At 41.1% G+C, this 24571-nt stretch overlaps 1 protein-coding gene across 14 annotated transcripts in view; it reads right to left on the bottom strand.

Annotated features, from left to right (window-relative positions):
- DTNB (dystrobrevin beta) overlaps window positions 1-24078 on the bottom strand; it is a 241726-nt gene extending 217648 nt beyond the window's left edge. For 5 of the 14 annotated variants that reach the window (XM_027555897.1, XM_027555901.1, XM_027555902.1 and 2 more), the window contains exon 1: window positions 23877-24076. The gene's annotated coding sequence lies outside the window, so the exon portion shown is untranslated. Of the gene's footprint in view, window positions 1-23876 lie in introns of all 14 variants that reach the window. The other 9 variants (XM_027555906.1, XM_027555893.1, XM_027555894.1 and 6 more) reach the window with 4 other exon arrangements.
- Window positions 24079-24571: the final 493 nt, after the last annotated feature.

The following is a 24571-nucleotide window of genomic DNA, read 5'->3' as shown; positions in this document are numbered from 1 at the left end:
ATAACAGGCCTGAAATACTATAAAATACTATAAATTTACCCTTTCCTAGAAACAGGAGAAGGCAATGGCAACCCACTCCAGTGTTCTTGCCTGGAGAATCCCAGGGATGGCAGAGCCTGGTTGGCTGCCATCTATGGGGTTGCACAGAGTCAGACATCACTGAAGCGACTTAGCAGCAGCAGCAGCAGAAACAGTCTTAATGCTCGATGTAGTTGGTATACACACACTCTACCTACCTTGCCCCTTGTGCATGTGAAAGTCACTCAGTCGTGTCCAACTCTTTGTGATCCCATGGATTATAGCCCCCCAGGTTCCTCTGTTCATGGGGATTCTCCAGGCAAGAATATTGGTGTGGGTCCATGCCCTCCTCCAGGGGATCTTCCCAACCCAGGGATCGAACCCAGGTCTCCCACACTGCGCGAGGATTCTTTACCAATTGAGCCACCAGGGAAGCCCCTTCAGGGGTATAACCCTGAGGACATGTTATATGAGCTCCTGGAGCTCGCTGGTGGGAATAAGCTTCAGTTACCCACAGTAGGAACTTGTTTGATAACAAAGCCTTTATTTGCTAATTTCCCTTCCCTATTCACTTCCTGGTCCCCTACAAGTATCTGCAAGCATAAGATGCAAAACAAAAACTCATACTTGCACTCAAATCCTTGTCTAAGAGTCAGCTTTTTGTGGAACTCAAACTAAAATATTAAAGATTTTCCATTTCAATCAATCTTATAGTTCAGATTTCATAAAATCCAAATGTATGGGGTACACAAAAATTAAGATGACTATAAATGACTTTCCTCAGCCTTGAGGTGATTCCATTCCAGAGCTCCATGGATACTGATATCTCTATCTTTGTAATTACAATCTTAATAGTCCACGCCTGACAAAGATCTAATCCTCCTACCAAGCCTGATCATATGTCCTTGTCCTCCTGATACAACTTTAAAGATCAGCACTTTGTTGCTGTGTTCAGTCTCTAAGTCATGTCCCACTCTTTCACAATCCCATGGACTACAGCCAGTCATGCTCCTCTGTCCATGGCATTTCCCAGGCAAGAATACTGGAGTGGGTTGCCATTTCCTTCTCCAGCGGATTTTCCTAACTGAGGGATTGAACCCACGTCTTCTGCATTAGCAGACAGATTCTTTACTGCTGAGCCACCAGGGAACCCCAATCTGACTACCAAACCCGATTATGTGTCCTTCTCTTCCTGATACGACTTTAAAGATAAACACTTGCGTGAATATAAACACATCTCTCTTCTTCCTTCCACTCGGACTCCTGGCACTTTGCCTTTTCTGAGCCTCATAATCTAGAAGTAACCAACACCTCCTTATCATCCACTTCACATACTAACCTTGATTTCAAACACTGCCATTTCCTTCCTCATAATCATGCTCATAGCCACCCTTTTTTCCCATTTTAACTGCCAAAATTTTTGTCCACATGAATGCACAAATAAAATTCGATGACGCCATGATCTCAGGACTCTGCAACCCCTTCTTCCTGTAGTTCATCCTGTGAATACGCAGAGAAATCCACAAGATACATTTATGCACACATGCCTGCTCTTCGGCGGATCCTAATCACTCAACTTAGGAACTTCATTCCACCCAATTAAAAAAATCAGAACACAAAGGGAAATAAGCCAGAGAAAAATAAATACAATCTCACTCATATGTGTAATCCATAAGGAGTCAAACTTGTCATAGAAGCAGAGTAGATTGGTAGTTCCAAGGGGCTGGGGAGTTGGGAAAGTGGGGAGATACAAAGGATTCAAACTTTCACTTAAAAGATGAGTTGGGGGTCAAATGCACAGGCTGGTGACTACAGTTGATAATGCTCTATTGCATGTTTGAAATTTGCTAAGAGTGTATATCTCAAAGCACCACCATACACACACAAGAAAGAAGGAGCTAATTAACTTCATTGTGGTAATCACTGCACAATGTATACATTTATCAAATTATGTTGTACACTTTAAATATACAATTTTAGTTGTCAATTATGCCTCAATAAAGCTGGGGGAAAACCTGAACAATATATTTGAGCACCTTTCCACATCAATGAATACTCTTCAAACCATAATTTTGAATGAGAGAATGGAATTTATCACAATCATTCATCTGTACCTTGACTGTTGACAATATTTCCAACTATCTACTATTATGAACAGTGCAATAATAAACATCTTTGAAGCAAAATTTAAAACAAAAGAAGAACCATAGTACAGCTTTAGTCTACAAAATGAGAGAAGACTAGAGCCTAGCTGTGAGGATATAAGCAAAGTTTCTTCAATCTGAAAGGAGTTGAAACTGTTAAATTCCTAGAAAAGGTTATTTAATGACCTAAGCCCAAGGCCAAACTGAATGAACCAGTTTTTAGATACAACACCAAAAGCACTATCCATGAAAGGAAAAATTGTATCTTACTAAAATTAATTGTTCTGCAAAAGATACTGTTAACAGAATGAAAAGAGCCAGAGTGAAAGATTTTCAAAACATATACCTGATGGAGAACTTGTATTCAAATTATGAAAAGAACTCTTAAAATTCAACAGTAAGAAAACAACCCAACTTAAAAATAATCAAAAGATGTGAACAGATATCTTATCAAAGAAGTTATACAGATGGTAAGCATATGAAAAGATGTTCAGCATCATCTGTCATTAGGAAATTACAAAGTAAAACAACAATGAGATACCACTAAACACTATTGTGTGTGTGTGTGCGTGTATTAGTAGCTCAGTCATGTCTGACTCTTTGCAACCCCATGAACTGTAGCTCACCAGGCTCTTCTGTCCATGGAATTCTCCAGGGAATCTTCCCAACCTAGGACTCGAACCCGGGTCTCCCACATGGCAGGCTGACTCTTTACCATCTGAGCCACCAGGGAAGCCTTAGATACCTATACGGATGGCTAAAATCCAAAAAACTGACAAGAATGTAAAGCAACAGGAACTCGCATCCACGGCTGGTCGGAATGCCTGGTTGGAAGACAATTTACAGTCGCTTACAAAACTCATCACAGTCTTACCAGCCAGTTCAGCGACTGCACTAGGTATTTAACCAATAAATACTATAAATACTGAGTGGAAAATGTGTATTCACACAAAACCTGTACCCAAATGTTCATACCAGTTTTATTCACAACTGCTGAACACTGAAAGGAACCAAGATGCCCTTCAATGGGGAATAAATAGATAAACCAACTACTGCCTTCATAAATGGGATATTTTTCAGCAATAATAAATAAACTATCAAGTCAAGAAAAGACATGAAGCTTAAATATATATTGCAAAGTGAAAAAAAGCCAATATGAAAAGGCTACATATTATATGGTTCCAATTATAAGATCTTCTAGGGAAAAAAAAAAAAACTATACAAATGATAAAATGATCAGTGGTTACCAAAGATTTGGGACAAAGGAAGAGGAATGAATAGGCAAAACACAGCAAAATTTTTAGGATGATAAAACTTCTGTATGATACTGTAATGGTATACATGTAACGGACAATGACGCTACACATTGGTGAAAACCAAAAGAAATTTACAACACAGAGTGAAATTTAATGTATGTAAAAAAATTTTTTTTAATCATTTAGGAGGTCAGAGGATTCCTGGATGAAATGCAGAATATGACAAAACAATCTAACTGTATTACAAAGAAATGAACCAACCTCACTGAACAGGGAGAAAAGTACAGTGACCTAAGTAACTCTAGAAGTGAATGGAGTCTGTAAAACTAAAAGCAATATAAAATACACGTAAGTACTGTCCTCTAGTTTCCCACAGGTTGCACACATGCCTATGTGTTCACTCGCTTCAGTTGTGTTCAACTCTTTGTGACCCTATGGACCTAGCCTGCCAGGCTCCTCTGTCCATGGGGATTCTCCAAGCAAGAATACTGGAGTGGGTTGCCATGCTCTCCTCCGGAGGACCTTCCCAACCCAGGGATCAAACCTACGTCTCTTATGTCTCTTGCATTGGCAGGCAGGTTCTTTACCACTAGCGCCACCTGGGAAGCCCATTCCCAGGGTTATGAGCTAACAATTCTAATACTGTGATGCATGTATGCATAATTGAACAATTAAGTAAACAGATGGCAGATGGTGACGTGTGAGGTTACAGATAAGCAAGATGAGAAGCCAGAATGATCCAGGTGGTAATGTAATGAACCACAATTGGAGACATCACGGTGAGTGCATGGTGAACTCAGCCCACCAGGCTCCCCTGTCCCTGGGATTCTCCAGGCAAGAACACTGGAGATATATAGATATACAGTAACAAATAAAAGTGTTTGTAGGTATGTTTATGTATATGCATTAGTACACACATATATATCTCCTTCCCTGATGGCTCATTAGGTAAAGAACCTGCCTGTAATGCAGGAGACACAGAAGATTCGGGTTCAATTCCCGAGTTGGGAAGATCCCCTGAAGCAGGGCATGGCAACCCACTCCAGTATTCTTGCCTGGAGAATGCCCATGGACAAAGGAGCCTGGTGGGCTACAGTCCACAGGGCCGCAAAGAGTCGGACGCTACTGAGCACTGAGCACATACATGTCCTCGCTCTGGCAACTGAGAGGACCTAGAAACAGTATCACAAAGCAAGGAGCACCTTTAGGGTCCAAATTTTTGTTTATAATACCGTTCTCCAGTAAAAGGAAACAGGGCTCCTCAGAGAAATGCCTGAGGCAGGAAATATACAAGATGAGCATGGATTGTCTTGTACTGATAGTAGAGAAAGAAGTTCTGGGAGGAAAAAACCATATGATAGGAGTATATCAAAGGGACACAGAGGGCAACTGTAACAGCTCCCAATGGCCAACAATGGAAAAATTCAGCAACAAAATTTAATTAAGTATTAATAGTATCTTTAAGTTGATACTAACACAAACAAGTGGATAAATTAATAAATGAAGAATCAACAATATTCTGTGCAGAAAAGTTCCAAATAACCTACACAGAGACTCTGCCCTGAAGAAGGCGGAACATAACTCTCCCTTCCTTAAATGTGAATTGCACACAGTGATTCCTTCCAAAGAGGTGATGGAGAAGAGGGAAATAATTTGACAGTGGAGACCCCTGAGAAACACTACCTCAGCCAAGTGATTAAGTTCAAGGTCAACAGTGATAAACCATGTGGACAATACATACGCTTGACATGATGTGATGAAAATGGCATTTTATCTCTATGGTCTTCCTACCCAAAACCTATAAGCCCCTTCTAATCATGAGAAAAACATCAGGCAAATCTCAGTTGAGGGGAAATCTACAAAATACCTGACCAGTACTCCTCAAAATTGTCTTGTTTCATCAAAAACTTGACCAGCAAAGTCTGAGAAACTGACAACCCTAGAGAAGTCTAAACAGACATGACAACTAAATGTAATGCGGCATCCCAGATGGGATTCTGGAACTGAAAAAGGCCTTTAAGTAAACACTGAGGAAATCTGAATAAAGTATGGATTTTAGTTAATAATAAATAACATACCATCATTGGTTCATTAACTGCAACAAATGAACCACACTAGTGTAAGATGCTAATAACAGAGGAAACAGGGTGTAGGATGCATTAGGAACTCTCTATTATTATTCAATTTTTCAGTAAAGCTAAAACTGTTCTTAAAAATAAAGTTTAGGGACTTCCCTGGCAGTCCATTGGTTAGGACTCTGTGCTTCTGCTGCCAAGGGCATAGCTTTAATCCCTGATGGGGGAACTAAGAGCCCACAAGCCAAGAAGTGTGGCCAAAAAAAAAAAAAAGTTTTATTTTTAAAGACAGTACATAACAAGTGGTGCTGGGAAAACTGGTCAACCACTTATAAAAGAATGAAACTAGAGCACTTTCTAACACCATACACAAAAATAAACTCAAAATGGATTAAAGATCTCAATGTAAGACCAGAAACTATAAAACTCCTAGAGGAGAACATAGGCAAAACACTCTCCGACATACATCACAGCAGGATCCTCTATGACCCACCTCCCAGAATATTGGAAATAAAAGCAAAAATAAACAAATGGGACCTAATTAAACTTAAAAGCTTCTGCACAACAAAGGAAACTATTAGCAAGGTGAAAAGGCAGCCTTCAGAATGGGAGAAAATAATAGCAAATGAAGCAACAGACAAACAACTAATCTCAAAAATATACAAGCAACTCCTACAGCTCAACTCCAGAAAAATAAATGACCCAATCAAAAAATGGGCCAAAGAACTAAATAGACATTTCTCCAAAGAAGACATACAGATGGCTAACAAACACATGAAAAGATGCTCAACATCACTCATTATCAGAGAAATGCAAATCAAAACCACTATGAGGTACCATTTCACACCAGTCAGAATGGCTGCGATCCAAAAGTCTACAAGCAATAAATGCTGGAGAGGGTGTGGAGAAAAGGGAACCCTCTTACACTGTTGGTGGGAATGCAAACTAGTACAGCCACTATGGAGAACAGTGTGGAGATTCCTTAAAAAACTGGAAATAGAACTGCCTTATGATCCAGCAATTCCGCTGCTGGGCACACACACTGAGGAAACCAGAAAGGAAAGAGACACGTGTACCCCAATGTTCTGTTTATAATAACTGTTATTATAAACAGCACTGTTTATAATAACCAGGACATGGAAGCAACCTAGATGCCCATCAGCAGATGAATGGATAAGAAAGCTGTGGTACATATACACAATGGAGTATTACCCAGCCATTAAAAAGAATACATTTGAATCAGTTCTAATGAGGTGGATGAAACTGGAACCTAATATACAGAGTGAAGTAAGCCAGAAAGAAAAACACCAATACAGTATACTAACGCGTATATATGGAATTTAGAAAAATAGTAACAATAACCCTGTGTACGAGACAGCAAAAGAAACACTGATGTATAGATCAGTCTTATGGACTCTGTGGGAGAGGGAGAGGGTGGGGAAATTTGGGAGAATGGCATTGAAACATGTATAATATCATGTAAAAAAATAAATAAAGACAGTACAATTATATTATTTCTTTTCCTTTATTCTCTTGTCTGATTTAAAAAGCAACTGCTTTTTAATGCAATATAGGTAAAACAGCATCTATAAAATTGTATTGTTGGGCCTATAACATATAGACTTCATTAATAAGACATAATAATCCAAAATGTCTACGTATCTAACCACAGTGCCTCAAAATACACTAAGCAAAAACTGAAAGAACTGAAAAGGAAAAACAGACTTATCCACACTTTCACTTGGGAGATTTCAGCACTCCTCTATGATGGATACAAGTAGAAAGCCAAGATGAATACGGCAGGACTAAACTTCACTATCAGTCAACTAGACCTAATTGACATTTGTGAAACAATCCATCCAATAATGACAAAATCAAATTCTTTACAAGTGCACATAAAACATGCATCAGAAATTCAAAAAAACTAAATTGCTCTGGAGATGGAAGTAGAATAACATTGACTGTGGGGGGATATCAACTCTATTAGCTTTGATTTGGGTACAGTGTATTTTCTTTATGCTTTACAAGTTCTGTTTCAAAATAAAATTTTAAGTCAGTAGGGTATATGTTCCTTCCCTTAGTGCTTTGGAAGGTTAACAAGGCAGGTCTCCATATGTTATGAAAATGAACTCTACCAAAAACCATAACTTCCGAACTTGTATTCAAACCAACAGGAGTACTCACAAACTACATAATTTGGTATAATATTTATTACTTCAAATCCTCAGCAATTTCTTCTATGAGTATTTAAACATTATTTGCTAACAAAGGATGGATTTTCAGCTTGTCACCAAATTAGAATTGTTCATTTGTCTATGTATTATTTCAGTCAGTTTTACTAAAACAGGAAGAAGAAAAATTCATGGATTTTTTTTTTTTTAATAGTTCAGCTCAGTCACTCAGACATGTCCAACTGTTTTTTATAGTTCAGCTCAGTCACTCAGACACGTCCAACTCTTTGTGACCCCATGAACCACAGCATGCCAGGCCTCCCTGTCCATCACCAACTCCCAGAGTTCACCCAAACTCATGTCCATTGAGTCGGTGGACTCAACCGACTCATCTCATCCTCTGTCGTCCCCTTCTCCTTCTGCCTTCAATCTTTCCCAGCACCGGGCCAGGGTCTTTTCAAATGAGTCAGCTCTTTGCATCAGGTGGCCAAAGTATTGGAGTTTCAGCTTCAGCATCAGTCCTTCCAATGAACACCCAGGACTGATCTCCTTTAGGATAGACTGGTTGGATCTCCTTGCAGTCCAAGGGACTCTCAAGAGTCTTCTCCAACACCACAGTTCAAAAGCATCAATTCTTCAGCACTCAGCTTTTTTTATAGCCCAACTCTCACATCCATACATGACTACTGGAAAAACCATAGCCTTGACTAGACGGACCTTTGTTGACAAAGCAATGTCTCTGCTTTTGAATATGCTATCTAGGCTGATCATAACTTTCCTTCCAAGGAGTAAGTGTCTTTTAATTTCATGGCTGCAATCACCATCTGCAGTGATTTTGGAGCCCAAAAAAATAAAGTCTGACACTGTTTCCCCATCTATTTCCCATGAAGTGATGGGACCGGATGCCATGATCTTGGTTTTCTGAATGTGGAGCTTTAAGCCAACTTCTTCACTCTCCTCTTTCAAGAGGCCCTTTCAAGAGGCCCTTTAGTTCTTCTTCACTTTCTGCCATAAGGGTGGTGTCATCTGCATATCTGAGGTTATTGATATTTCTCCCAGCAATCCTGATTCCAGCTTGTGCTTCATCCAGCCCAGCGTTTCTCATGATGTACTCTGCATATAAGTTAAATAAGCACAGTGACAATATATACCCTTGATGTACTCCTTTCTTGATTTGGAACCAGTCTGTTGTTCCATGTCCAGTTCTAAATGTTGCTTCCTGACCTGAGTACAGGTTTCTTAAGAGGCAGGTCAGGTGATCTGGTATTCCCATCTCTTGAAGAATTTTCCACAGTTTATTGTGATCCACACAGTCAAAAGCTTTGGCATAGTCAATTAAGCAGTAGTAGATGTTTTTCTGGAACTCTCTTGCTTTTTCCATGATCCAGCGGATGTTGGCAATTTGATCTCTGGTTCCTCTTCCTTTTCTAAAACCAGCTTGAACATCTGAAGGTTCACAGTTCACGTATTGCTGAAGCCTAACTTGGAGAATCTTGAGCATTACTTTACTAGCGTGTGAGATGAATGCAATTGTGCGGTAGTTTGAGCATTCTTTGGCATTGCCTTTCTTTGGGACTGAAACGAAAACTGACCTTTTCCAGTCCTGTGGCCACTGCTGAGTTTTCCAAGTTTGCTGACATATTGAGTGCAGCACTTTCACAGCATTATCTTTTAGGATTTGAAAGAGCTCAACTGGAATTCCATCACCTCCACTAGCTTTGTTCGTAGTAATGCTGCCTAAGACCAACTTGACTTCACATTCCAGGCTGTCTGGCTCTACGTGAGTGATCACACCATCGTGACTATCTGGGTCGTGAAGATCTTCTGTATATTCTTGCCACCTCTTTTTTTTTATTTTATTTTTAAACTTTACATAATTGTATTAGTTTTGCCAAATATCAAAATGAATCCATCACAGATATACATGTGCTCCCCATCCTGAACCCTCCTCCCTCCTCCCTCCCCGTACCATCCCTCTGGGTCATCCCAGTGCACTAGCCCCAAGCATCTAGTATCGTGCATTGAACCTGGACTGGCATCTAATTTCATACATGACATTTTACATGTTTCAGTGCCATTCTCCCAAATCTTCCCACCCTCTCCCTCTCCCACAGAGTCCATAAGACTTCTATACATCAGTGTCTCTTTTGCTGTCTTGTACACAGGGTTATTGTTACCATCTTTCTAAATTCCATATATATGCGTTAGTATACTGTATTGGTGTTTTTCCTTCTGGCTTACTTCACTCTGTATAATAGGCTCCAGTTTCATCCACCTCATTAGAACTGATTCAAATGTATTCTTTTTAATGGCTGAGTAATACTCCATTGTGTATATGTACCACAGCTTTCTTATCCATTCATCTGCTGATGGACATCTAGGTTGCTTCCATGTCCTGGCTATTATAAACAGTGCTGCGATGAACATTGGGGTACACGTGTCTCTTTCCCTTCTGGTTTCCTCAGTGTGTATGCCCAGCAGTGGGATTGCTGGATCATAAGCCACCTCTTTTTAATATCTTCTGCTTCTGTTAGGTCCATACCATTACCTTGGACATGGGGTAACTCCTCTCGGCCGCCGCCCCGACCTTGGACATGGGGTAGCTCCTCTCACTCTTTTTTATAAATAGTAATTAATTAATTTTGGCCACACTGGGTCTTGATTGCTGCACACGGGCTTTCTCCAGTCGCAGCAAGCAGGGGCTACTCTCTAGTTGCAATGCATGGGCTTCTCCTTGAGGTGGCTTCTCTTGCTGCAGAGCACAGGCTCTAGGCGCACAGGCTTCAGTAGTTTGGCTCCTGGGCTCTAGAGCACTGGCTTACTAGTTGCAACACAGCTGCTCTGTGGCATGTAGGATCTTCCCAGACCAGGGATTGAACCCACAACTCTTGCAGTGGCAGGTAGATTCTTAATCACTGGACCACCAGGGAAGGCCTGTCGTTTAACGTAAGAAACTCCAAAAGAAATTTATAAAAATATATCAACTTAATAAAATTTTGATATTAATTAGCATATGACTATAGTCGTGCCTCATAAAAGCTTAGTAAGTTTGTCTTCATATTCCGAATGCTTTTTTAAAAAATATCTCAACTGACCAGATTAGTCTCATACTACCATTAAGCAAATACCTTAAAGCACAAATATACTCAGTGGTACATATAAACCTATATACCAAAGAGTATTTTTAGTAATTTTAAGGGTTTTTGTATTTTTTTTTACACCAATTCCTCTTCCATCTGCTTCGATCATTTGTTTTGTACTTTACATCTGACTGAAAACAAGCTCATAATATAAATAGAAGTACCAGCTCTGCTTGCTTCCTGCTGTTCATGTGTCCTTGCATTGGTACTTCAATCTTCAGTTGAATCTGAAACTTCAATCTGCAGATTCTTCGCAGGAATCTTTTTAAGCCCTTTGTCTATTCAATCAGCAAGGTTCATATCATGCAAAGGAGATAATACTGTACACTCTGAAAAACTCCTAAACCAGACAGAGGGTAACTGTAACACATCCAAACAGGATTTTAGCAAACAAATACGGAGGTTCACACTGTCGGCCCCCCTAGGTGGTAGTGTCCCCACGATCCTCCCCCTGGCTACTTCACTTTCCGCACCTGATGTATATTATCAGATACACAGACGGAGTTAGGTGTCAACCTATAGTTTAAATATCAGTAAAATTGATTGCCCATTTTTTTTCTTGTTATACCCTGCCTAGAAGATCAGTTTGCATACCACCTACTTTGGGAACATTACTCTTAAAAAACTAACAGTGAGAAGATGAGACTGTGCTGGGCCTGAGAAGTAAATAAGGAACGTGAATGGTAGAATCAGAAGAGGAAATTTACAGCCTAAGTGGTTAGTTAGCTTGGCCTAACACTGCAAAGCTAGTAATTTTCTAGTTCTCTTCCCACTGTGTCACATTGCCCCCTCCAGGGCAAACATGAGGACTCCAGGACTGAGGAAAAAACACATGTCCCCAAACCCTGGGGCTGGGCAGGCCTTAGGTCTCAGTGAAACAGGGTCTGGAGGCCAGTGCAACAAAATGTCTGGGCCAGGGAAGCAATGTGTTACACTAAGTGCACAGGCAGAAGTTAATAAGCTCCCAAGTAAAGACTAAACTAAAGAAAGCAGGCTCCAGAAAGGTTTCCAGAAAGTCTCTATACTGCACCTAAGTGTTAAATATCTTTCACTTCCATGGATTGTTTTAACTTCCAGTTCTCAGTTACTTCAAAGCATCTAGGTATGGAAACTTCGTGTGCAAGTTCAATGTCTCCCAGCAAAACTCCTGTCAGTTTTGCCCTGGATGCTCCTTCAACTAAGAAGTCAGAGATGGCTGAGCTTGTCACTAATAAGTTCTTAACCGGAACTAATCAAATTTCCCTAAAAGAGAATTAACTTCCTTGCTTATTTCAGGAAAACTCTCAACTGTTCTTCCCCAAATACTTTTCTTTTTCAGATTATATATATTTAAAAAACCAAAAAAGCCAGGAAAGTAAACATTTGTAAAGCCCTAGAGATTCAGTTTTTTGATTTGTTTTGGTTTGGGGTTTTTTGTTTGTTTGATTTTACAAATCTGAAAAAGTTCTCTAAGTTTCAATAAAAAATATTCAATGACTGCACTCCATTACTACAAAGAGCTCTGAATAGCAAATATAACTTCTCAGGGCTACGGTAACTGTTTGTTTGTTTGTTTTTGGTGTTGCCGAGCGGCTTGTGGGATCTTAGTTAGCTTTGTGTATGTGCTCAGTCACTCAGTCCTGTTTGACTCTTTGTGATCCCAGGGGCTGTAGCCCACCAGGCTCTTCTGTCCATAAAATTTTCCAGGCAAGAATACTAGAATGGGTTGCCATTTCTTCCTTCAGGCGATCTTCCAAACCAGGGCTTGAATCTGTGTCTCCTGAGGCTCCTGCATTGCAGGCAGATTCCCTACCACTTGAACCAACCTGACCAAACCCTGGTACCCTCCAGTGAAAGTATGGGGTCTTAACCAGGAATTCCCTACAGTAACTGTTAAAATAAATAATGCAAAGCATTTAGCACAATGCCTGGCACAAAATAAAAGCCTAATAAATGTTAGCTGCTATTACTATCATTATGATTGTTATTGATGTTATGTAACTACCCTTTTGAATGATGCCTTTAGGCTAGAATTCTACTGATAAGACCCCTTTTTCTTAACTGAGAGTTCTGATTTATTTAAAAATATAAAAATATAGAGTTGGAAGGAGAATACATACTTTGTCATAATCATTTGCAAATTTTAAATGTGGAATACAGAAAAGGTTTTAACAAAACTGAAAGGAGGTAAAGAGGTAGAAATGCAGTGTGCACAAGCCATCAGAAAATAGAATATAAGAAAACAGGGACAAGGGAGTTCCCCAGTGGTCCAGTGGTTAGAATTCGGGGCTTTTACTGCCCTGGCCCAGGGTTCAATCACTGGTTGGGGAACTGAGATCCTGAAAGCCGAGTGACATAGCCAGGAAAAAAAAGAAAATTGGAGAAAAGTAAGGCACAAAAAATAGAAACAGACACCTTTAGTCTGCTAAACACAAACCTCACAATTTTTCCTAAAATCTGCCACAGGCTGCTTAGTTCATAAATAGGAAATTTTAGTTCTAAGCAAAGATACTACTTACCTAGTAAGGAAATACTGAAAGCGTATGACCAATAAAGGGTACATTCTTGAAATGTCATACAAAGCTTTCGTTTTCACATTCATCAGTTCAGTTCAATCACTCAGTTGTGTCCGACTCATTGCAACCCCATGGACTGCAGCACGCCAGGCCTCCCTGTTCATCACCAACTCCCAGAGCCTACTCAAACTCAAGTCCATCAAGTCGGTGATGCCATCCAACCATCTCATCCTCTGTCATCCCCTTCTCCTCCTGCCCTCGATCTTTCCCAGCATCAGGGTCTTTTCAAATGAATCAGTTCTTCGCATCAGGTGGCGAAAGTATTGGAGTTTCGCTTCAGCATCAGTCCTTGAATGAATATTCAGGACTGATTTCCTTTAGGATGGACTGGTTGGATTTCCTTGCAATCCAAAGGACTCTCAAGAGTCTTCTCCAACACCACACTTCAAAAGCATCAATTCTTCAGCGCTCAGCTTTTTTTATAGTCCAACTCTCACATCCATGCATGACTACTGGAAAAACCATAGCTTTGACTAGATGGACCTTTGCTGGCAAAGTAATGTCTCTTTGCTAACTAGGTCGATCATAGCTTTTCTTCCAAGGAGTAAGCGTCTTTTAACTTCATGGCTGCAGTCACCATCTGCAGTGATTTTGGAGCCCCTAAAAAATAAAGTCTGTCACTGTTTCCATTGCTTCCCCATCTATTTGCCATGAAGTGATGGGACCAGATGCCATGATCTTAGTTTTTTGAATGTTGAGTTTTAAGCCAACTTTTTCACTCTCCTCTTTCACCCTCATCAAGAGGCTCTTTAGTTCTCCTTTGCTTCCTGCCATAAGGGTGGTGTCATCTGCGTGTCTGAGGTTACTGCTATTTCTCCTGGCAATCCTGATTCCAGCCTGTGCTTCATCCAGCCCAGCATTTCACATGATGAACTCTACATTTAAGTTAAAAAGCAGGGTGACAATATACAGCTTTGACATACTACTTTCCTGATTTGGAACCAATCTGTTGTTCCATGTCCAGTACTAACTGTTGCTTCTTGACCTGCATACAGATTTCTCAGGAGGCAGGGAAGGTGGTCCAGTATTCCCATCTCTTTAAGAATATGTCACAGTTTGCTGTGATCCACACAGTCAAATTCATATTCATACTTCAAAAAAAAGTATCCTTGTTAGTTATTTCTATAGCTATAGTTTAAAACCCTAAAAAGGGTTTGTTTGTTGTTGTTTTTTAGAAAGATATATAAGAATTACTTTTTCAAATGACTTTGGAATTAAGTGAAAAAAGGAAGACCAGTTAAATGTGTTCCAACCTAAGTCAAATTATTTGTATTTCTTTTTTATCACAAATGCAGTATGCAGCCTTCACGCCAAAATCCTGGATGTTAACTTCATTTCTAAGTTCTCATATTTTTAATTACATTAAAGATGTTGGTAGCAATGATTAATTATCAGCTACAAAAAACACAAGCAAAGCAACAGAGAATCAGAGTGTGAGGGCTGAGAAATAACCTAACCCAGGTCTCATATTTTGCACATCCAAATAAATAAAATGTCTAGTCCCAGGCCATACTTGTACTTCACAATAAAGACACAGAGATAGAAACCCAGAACCTCTAACTACTGGTCGACTATACCACCTTTCTGGATGTGAAGACACTAGGATAATGTTTCGGCCTATGGTCTGTAGGGAAGATTTATAAACGACAAATTAAAACCATAAATCTAAAACTTTAATGCACCAAACGGTACTTTTTAAGTTTTAAAAGAGGGACATCCCTAGTGGTCCAATCGCTAAAACTCTGAGCTCCCAATGCAGGAGGCCCAGGTTCGATCCTGAGTCAGGGATCTAAGTCCCACATGCTGCAACTAAGAGTCTGCATGCCCAAACTAAAACCCAGCACAGCCAAATACACATTTTTTAATTTTTTAAAGAAAAGCCACAAACTGGAAAAAGAAATTTGAAGCCATCTATGTGAAATATTAGCATCAAAAATGTATTTTAAAATTAGAAACCAATATGGAAAAAGACAATCAGCACAAGAGAAGAACAGGTAAATGACGAAAACAAGCAAATCACAGAGGAGGAAAACTAAGAGCCAATTAAAAAAACAGAGCAATGTTCACACTCACTAGTAATCAGGAAAACATGTAAGATTAGTATAAAAAATATAAAAATAAGATTGCATGGTATATCCAGCAGATTTGCAAAATTATAAAGTCTAAGACACTAAGGGTTGACAAGGCAGGGAAGGGCCAGAAGTCACACATCACTAGTGTGAATGTTAATTGGGAAACCACTTCAGAGTGGAATCTAGCAATTACCACAAAGGTTGAAGATGCGCATGGCACGCATACCAGCGGGTTGCTCCAAGTACACACTATAAAAGACATGTGCTGTGCACACAGACATGACAAGAATATTCAAAACAACATTTTCTGTAACAGCAAGAAAAAAAACCAGAGCACATTAATTCTCAATCCACAGGAAAACATAAAAATAAACTGTGATATAGCCCAATAACAGAATCCTGTACAGCCAAGAAAATGGATCCACCAGAGCTACATATGGGCTTCCCTGATGGTTCAGCTGGTAAAGAATCCACCTGCAATGCAGGAGACCCCAGTTTGATTCCTGGGTCAGGACGATCTGCTGGAGAAGGGATAGGCTACCTACTCCAGTATTCTTGGGCTTTCCTTGTGGCTCAGCTGGTAAAGAATTCGTCTGCAATGTGGGAGACCTGGGTTCAATTCCTGGGTTGGGAAGATCCCCTGGAGAAGGGAAAGGCTACCCAGTATTCTGGCCTGGAGAATTCCATGGACACAGTCTATGGGGTTGCAAAGAGCTGCACAGGACTGAGCGACTTTCACTTTCAGAGCTACATATAGTCCATAGGGATGGGTCTCAAAATACTGCAAGAAAAAAAGCTACAAAAAGATATAATTAATACTGTTAATATAGAGAGTTTTTTTACTGCATATTTTTTTTACTGTATATTTACTGCAAAACAGTAATATACATTTTAGGGCTATTTACATATATAATGAAAGTATGAAAACATGTACAGGAATGAAAAGCATCAAACACAGAACAGTGATTCCCTCAGAAGGGGAGGAAAATACAACTGGGAAGGAGTGGAGGTTCAACTTCAAAAGAAGCCTATTTTCTTAAGTGGTGTGTACACAGGTATTCACTATTTTTATTCTCTATACCTCTTTGAGGGCCAATATTTCACAATATTTAAAAAGTTAAAGGAAAATAAACTCAAGGTCCAAAAATAATTTACTCAGGAGACCACATGTTTAACCATGATACTATTTATCCTATTTTTGTTTGCGCAGTTTAAAAAGGTTTAATCACTATAAGCTGCTGCTCAAGAACATGTAAAACATCACACTGGTAAAAAAGCAACAAAGTATCTGGCTAAACGAAGAGTCTTTCACGGCAACCACATTAGAGACACAAAGTGGTCATATCACCAAGCTCAGGGATCATTTGGGTAAGTCAAAAACAAAGCCCAAGTTGAAACTGGAACATACAAGTCTGGTTTAGAGACAGCATGTAGAAAGAACATGGGCTTTAAAGTCGGACCTGGTTCAAATATGACCCCTATCACTAATTAGCTGTGCTGCCCTAAACAAGTTGTAACTTCTCTGAGCTCTTTTTCCCCACTCAAACATTGCAGATGTTTCCACAGTTGTAAAGTTTAAAGTGTAGCCATTATCTTGAAAACCTCTTGACATACAGTAGCCTGTATGTCAGTAGTTGTTATTAGTTGCAGAAGAAAGTCTCTCTCTAGCAAGTAGAGACAGAGCAAGCAGAGATAAAAAAAAAAAAAACTTAGTCTACAAAAAGAAACCAGGAAGAAGCTGGAATGGTTAGGGGCTAAAAGAAAGTCCCAAAAGTTACCCCCACACAAAAAAATTTTTTTTTTTACTGTACACTATTTGATTATAGTGAGACTTAGTTATAGGAATATTTAGTCCAAACCTAATTATTGCTGAAATGCTACAATATAACATACAATATAGCTTATATATAATATTATTAATAGGCTTCCCAGGTGGCTCAGTGGTAAAGAATGCCAATGCGGGAGATACACGCTTGATCCCTAGGTTGAGAAGATCCCCTGGAAAAGGAAATGGCAACCCATGCCAGTATTCTTGCCTGGGAAATTCCATGAACAGAGGAGCCTGGTGGCCTACAGTCCATGGGGTTGCAAAAGAGTTGGACTTAGAAACAATAACAATATTGTTAATACATAAAAACTCAAGATCAAAATGTATTTTCTTGAAAAGTTCATTTAATGTTAAAAACACATTAACAAGTAAATCATACAATGTATCTGTTTCTCTCAGTTATCTACAACTCAGAAAGGTCTGTCTTACGTTAACATACTCAAGACAAAACTGATAATTTCAACAAATGCCAAAAAAGCCCTCAATAAAACTCAACACCCAATAAAAATATAAACCTAGAAGGAAACTTCCTTAAATTGACAAAAGACATCTACCAGAAACGTTTAGTAAGTATCATATCTAATAGTGAAACACTGGAAGCATTTCCATTCAGGAAAAAGACTAAAATGCCCGTTATCATTGGGCATTCAACTTTTCCTATTCAACCTTTGCTCTGGAGGGTCTAGGCATTGCAATAACACAAGAAACAAGATAAGTGGCATAAAGCTTAGTAAGACGCCTCATCAGTTAAGCCTTCCAGTCAAAGCAGCACAGTAAATAAACACTTGACTGTATCCCCTTTGCTCCAAATACACTGTAAAAGATATTTTTTAATATCAGCTACTAAAAAGGCTCAAAAACAAGATAAGCCTCCACCTGGAGCAGAAACAGAACAGATACACAAAACTGTGAGCCGGACCAAAGCTACAGGTTTGCTGGACTCTCGAGTCTGGAACAAGTGTAGACTTGTTGCAAAGCCACAGTGACACAGAGCCAAGGAGCTGCAGAAACAGGGGACACTTGAGCCAGATTCACTGTTCAAAGTCAAGGATGAGGCTAGAGCTCAAAGGAAGCTAAAAAATATCACTGTCGGTCTCTGCCTAGAACTATGGCTTATATGGCCATAGTTTATCTTCTCACCTTTCAGAACCCAGAAAGGCGAGAAGATAAAAACACAACCTCGCAACCAGGAATTGAACCAAGACATTTACACACACTGTGAGTGGATCTAAAATAGCCCAAATTACCTCAAAGAGCAGGACTCTGACCATTACCAGATCTGATTTCTTGGCCAGAGTCCAGTCAATCAATGGAAGCACTTGAAATATCACCAGAGAAGGGTGACCACAGAACTAAGAGAAACAAAATCAGCAGTTCTCTTCCTTTTTTTTTTTTTTTTTTTTGAGTCTGCAAATCAAAACTTCAAAACAACTGGGACGTCCCAGAGGGATAGTATGGGGAGGGAGGAGGAGGAGGGTTCAGGATGGGGAACACATGTATACCTGTGGCAGATTCATTTCGATATTTGGCAAAACTAACACAATATTGTAAAGTTTAAAAATTAAAAAAAAAAAAAAAAAAACTTCAAAACATATAGAAATATAGTGCTAAGAAAGACAGCCCATAAAAGCAACAATGAGAATATAAATCCATAAATCCATACCAGATGAAGTTTAATTTTACAGAACTGTCTGACAAAGACTTATTTTTTTAAGTACATTTAGGGTGCAAGGATATATGCTTTTTAAATTATTGGGAGTGCAAAACTGGACAGCCACTTTGGAAGACAGGCAGTTTCTTACAAAGCTAAACAGACCATCCAGCAATCCTGCTTCTAGGCATTTACTCAAGAAAGCTGAAAACCATGTCCACACAAAAACCTGCACATGAATATTTATAGAAGCTTTATTCATAACTGCCAAAAGCTAGAAGTAACCAACATGTCCCTCAACAGATGAATGGATAAACAAAACTGTGGTACTTTTCATACAATGAATTATTATTCAGCAATAAAAAGAAAGACACTATCAGGCACACAGAGGAAACTTAAAAGCATAATGCTAAGTGAAAGAGATCAGTCTGAAAGGCTACAATACTATATGATCCAAACTATGTGACATTCTGGAAAAGAGAAAACTATAGGCACAGTAAAATGATCAGTGGCTAGCAGGAGCTCAGAAGAAGGGAAGGAGGAATGAATGGGTGGAATACAGGGGATTTGGGGGCAGTGAAATTATTCTGTGTGATACAATGATATTTCATGAAATGTCATGTGATAACATTTTGCATTTGTCAAACTGCAGAGAACTGCACAACACAAAAGAGAACTCTAGTATAAAAATGAACTTAAGTTAATAATAATGTATCATATTTATCCACCAGTTGTCACAAATATTGTCACAAATATAGTAAAAAATGTTGTATGATTTCTACCTCTAGTAGTCAAGTTCACAGAGACAAAAAGCAGAATGGTGGTTGCCAGGGGCTGGAGGGAGAAAAGGATGGGAAGTTAGTGCTTAATGGATACAGAGTTTCAGTTGAGAAAGATAAAAATGGAAATGGAAATCCATTCTGCAAATGGAGAGTGATGGTTATACAACAATGAAAAATGTACTTAAGGCCACAGAACTGTACAATTAACAATGATTAAAATAGTAAATTTTATGTTATGCATATTTTACCACAATAAAAAAAAAACATGAGAGGAACTTCCCTGGTGGTCCCGTGGCTAAGACTCGGCACTCCCAACGCAAGGGGCCTGGGTTCAATCCCTGGTCAGGGAACTAGAGCGCACGTGTCACAACTAACACCTGGCACAGCTAAATAAATAATTTAAAAAGATAAAAATGAGAAAAAGTGTTGAAAAAGTGGTTATCCAAATTGAAAAAAAAATCATATCACTCCATTATTCCATATAGGAACACCACACAGAAAGCAAAACCTCTTTTTTAATTTTAGAAGAAAATACAGATATATCTAATTCATACCCTGGGGCAGAGAAAATTACTTAAACTAGACAGGGAAACAAACTTTTTTTTTATTTAATGGAAATTTTTTCATAAACACATTAAAATGTAAAACTTGTAAACAACGGAAGACATTGTTAACATGCCTCCAACTGGAAGGACGGACTGGGAACACATACACCTATAAATTAGTATCCAAAGTAACCTAACTGTCCCACAGCGAGCAAAGGACACATAAACAGTGACTTAAGTCTACAACAGAAGACTACTCAGCATTTAAAAATAAATGAACCAGAGCTTCACGTGGCAACATGGTTAAATCTCCATCAACTAATTTAAAGCATATACTCCTCTGACCCAGCAATTCTACTTTTCACTCACTACAATAATGTGTAAAATGGCAAACAGCTGTAATGGCCATTAATGAGCAGAGGATTAAATAAACTATTGTACAATAGGTACTACATACGGGATTGTGTAGGAATCAAGAAGAATCAGGTAGATCTTTGTGTTCCACCATGGAAAGATCTCAGGCATTCTGTTAGAATGTTGCAGACCAGTGTGTACAGTATCATGTCATTAATGTGGGTGTGGGGGGAAGCCTATTTTTATTACCTATATGTAGATGATAATACATAGGGAAAGGTCTGGAAGGATCACAACAAACTGCTAACTGCAGTTTCAGTGGAGAAAGAGTGGGTCAAGGCGGGTTTTCTTCTATATGTTCTGTTTGAGCCTTTTATGAGAAAGTGTGCATTCATGAGCCATTTGCACAGCTACAGGACACAGCTCCAGGCTGCAGAACGAAACCCCAGGAACTGCCACTCACAGGGATTCCTGTGTGAATGGCAACCCCTAAAACCCAGCAGTATACTTCCTGCACCAATGCCAGGGCCCTGATGCTTGTGTAACTAGAAATAAATAAAGTAAGAGGAAATGAGGGTATTGCAAACCAGCATGAGGGAGTTTCTGGAGTGATGTAAACTTCTTTATCTTTGTTGGCATAGTGGTTACAAAGTAGACAGTCCCCAACTTATGATCATTTGACTTATGATTTTTGACTTCATGATGCTGCAAAAGCAATAGGCATTCATTGAAACTACTTCAAATCTGAATTTTGACCCTTTCCCTGGCTAGCAATATGCAGTATGATACTCGTGACACCAGGCTCCTGGTCAGCCCCAAGATCAGCAGGATAAACAGCTGAGACACTTAAAACCACTCTGCTTTTCACTTTCAGTACAGTTTCAGTAAACTACATGAAACATTCAACACTTTATTATAACACAGGCATTGTGTTTTAGATGATTTTGCCCAACTGCAGGTTAATGTAAGTGTTCTGAGCATGTTTAAGATAGGCTAGCTTAAGCTATGATGTTTGGCAGACGGGGTGTATTAAATGCATTTTTAACCTACTGTACTTTCAACTTACAGTGGGTTTATCAGACATAACCCCATCAGAAGCTGAGGAAGATGTATATATACATTTTTCAAACTCCACCAACTCTGCACAGGACATCTGTGCAAACATCAATAAAGGTGATTTAGAAATAAATGGCAACCCACTCCAGTAATCTTGCCTGGAGAATTCCATGGACAGAGGAGCCTGGCAGGCTACAATCCATGGGGTCGCAAAGAGTCAGACATGACTGAGCGACGAACACTTCTACTTCTAAATGTAAACTAAGTATATAAATAAATAAAACACAATATTACTGAGAAAACGGAGAACAAGGCATCCTAAAGTACAGCACTGAGCCACCCCAAAAGAAGAACTAGTAGACACCTGATGGTTGCACTCTTAATTAAGTGCACCGTCCTAAACTAAAGAGAAATTGACTTAGTTCTTCAAGGCTTACCACACAAGGCCAAATTTGAATTAATAGTTTATTTTTATACAAGGAAACATAGGTCCTAAGAGATTTAAAGATATAAAGTAAGTGCTTTAAACCAATTCCATTGGTTTTAAATCTGACTTCCTAAGTAGAAATTTTCTCTCTCACTCATAGTGGACACTCAAAAGTCCTGCCAACACTACTCTGACTACACAACCGCCTTCAAAGGTAATTCCACTGATGTATGATAAAAATCCTCCCAGAACTCATAAAAGGTCAAGTTTTAGTTTGGCAGACAAAGTAACCCAACAGGCACTGCAACCCAGGCAACTGAAACAGCGGCCTGGAGCTTGAGAGTCCAGAAATTCAATGAAGGTAGGAAAAAACGCAGAGTTCCAGCCCTCATGGAAGAGCAGAGTCACATTCTCTGACCACAGATCTAAGATGCAAGAGCCAAGATAAAAATGAAAGCATGCTCTCTGGACCGACGTTCTCCCCTTCCTCCAGCGACAGAAGAGAGAAGGGCCAGGATGGGATGGTTTGAAGCAATGACCCCAGGAGTAAGCTCCTGGCAGTCAACACAGAATAAAGTTGTGTAAGTGGCAGCACGGCCACAAGATACGACAACTCTTAGCCCAAACCGAAGAACCTCTTACAGGGCAGGACAGAGAGAGGAAACTTGAGGGACAAGGGAAGTCCATCAGCATCCCTAACATCACATTGATCAACAGTGCTCCGCATAAAATAGAGCAAAACCTTGCTTGCTCCATTCATTCATGCAGTATGCAGGTATTCAGTGCCTGCTGCTTGGGAAGAAAGGGAACTTCCTCTTTCCAATTTCCTTTTTTCCTTCTCTCTCTTTAAATGTTACACAGAAGTGTCTATAAAGCTCTCCCAAATACCTCCCACAAGCTTCCTTGACCCTCCTTGCTTTAATCCTCAAACCAAGCAATTTTATGGCTCCAATTTCCCAATACTACTGGGAAGAAGACAAAGTCAAAGAGACAAAATTCAAAGCTGCTTTGTATTTCTTACGCAAACCTTTACAACCAAACTGCCAGCACCTAAGTAGCAAATGATGGTTCTGCTTTACACAATTGTGACCCCAGTGCTGACTACGGTTCTCTACCCAAGGTAGTTAACCAACAAACTGTTGGCTGAGGCTGCTGGAAGGTCTTCCTAATCCCAAGGCCTGGCACAGGAATTTAACAGCAAGCATTCGTTAGTTGCATCCTTCCTCCTCTCAGGACACTTTCCTTAAAAGGGTGACCTCGGTGCACAGGGTCACAGTTAGGCGCCTCGGGAAACAGTGTTTGGGGATGATCTGAAATAAATTCCCTTCCCTCTGCCAGGGCCTGCCTGCCTCACCTGCCCTCTGCCAGGACCTGCCTCCTTCGCCCCCTTCAACACCTAATGCAGAGCCTCCTTCCACCAAGCCGGGCTCGGGCAGCATCACCCTGTGCCCGCACCCCGGCTCCGTGTCCGCCGGCCAAAGCGCGATCGGAACACCGGAACCCCCTACCCGACCCGCGCGGCTCAGAGGCCGGCAACGCCGGCCCGGGAGTCCGCTCCATCCTCTCCACTCGCCCCTCCAGGGCCGGGAGCGCGGCGCGGTCTCCGTTCACAGCGCGCGCGGTGCAGCTGCCCCGGATCCCGGCGCGCCGTCTCCGCCGCTCCCGGCCCTGCAAACCTCCGCAGGCTCCCGGGGTGCGGGCGCTGCGCGGGCGCCTTCCAGCTCCTTGCGGGCGCGAGGCTCCGGCACCGCGCTCCTCTCCCGCAGCCTGGGGCAGCGGCCGCAAACCCCCGCCGTACTCACTTCCCGGCCGGATCTGGGGGCGTCGAGAAGGTCTCCGGCGACTGCAACCTCCTCCGCCTCCTCCGGCCCGGCCCCCGCGGCTGTGGCGGTGGCGGCGCCCGCTCAGGCCCCGGAGCCGCCCCCGCGGCGAACGGTCTCAGGAACCCGGCTCGCGCCGCTTACCCTCCTGGCACGCGCAGCGAGCCCGCCCCCGGTGCGAGGGCGCGAGGGCGCGAGGGCGCGAGGGCGCAGGGCTGGGGGCGGGCACGCGCCGCCTGCGCGAGCGCGCGGCTGGGGGCGGGGCTTCCGCCGCGCCGAGGAGGGGCGGGCCGGCGGGCCGGGTTCCCTTCGAACCCCGCCCCCTGCGGCCCGGTTCCGGGAGGGCGGGGGAAACTTGCCCCCTGCGGGCTTTTCCTGGGAGCCGGCGGCGGGCGGCGGAGGTGCGTTTCAACTCCACAGGTATGTACCCCGCCACCTGGATGTTCGGCCCGACGTGACTACAAGGTAAAAAATGCGAAGAACCACCCCCATAAATCATTCATCATCCGCGCCTGGGCAGGAGACACTGCCCTGAGTGGTATTTCCAAATTAATTCAACTCAGCAAACTGTTTACTGAGCACCGACTCCGTGCCTAGCTCCGTAACGCTGAACCAGGTGCTGTGTGGGTACACCGTCACGGTCACGGTCCCCGGTCTCCAGGAGCGCATAACTTAGT

This window comes from Bos indicus x Bos taurus, chromosome 11, assembly GCF_003369695.1.
Source record: "Bos indicus x Bos taurus breed Angus x Brahman F1 hybrid chromosome 11, Bos_hybrid_MaternalHap_v2.0, whole genome shotgun sequence".
In the NCBI taxonomy this organism is placed as follows: domain Eukaryota; kingdom Metazoa; phylum Chordata; class Mammalia; order Artiodactyla; family Bovidae; genus Bos; species Bos indicus x Bos taurus.
This window is presented reverse-complemented; position numbering and strand designations above follow the sequence as displayed.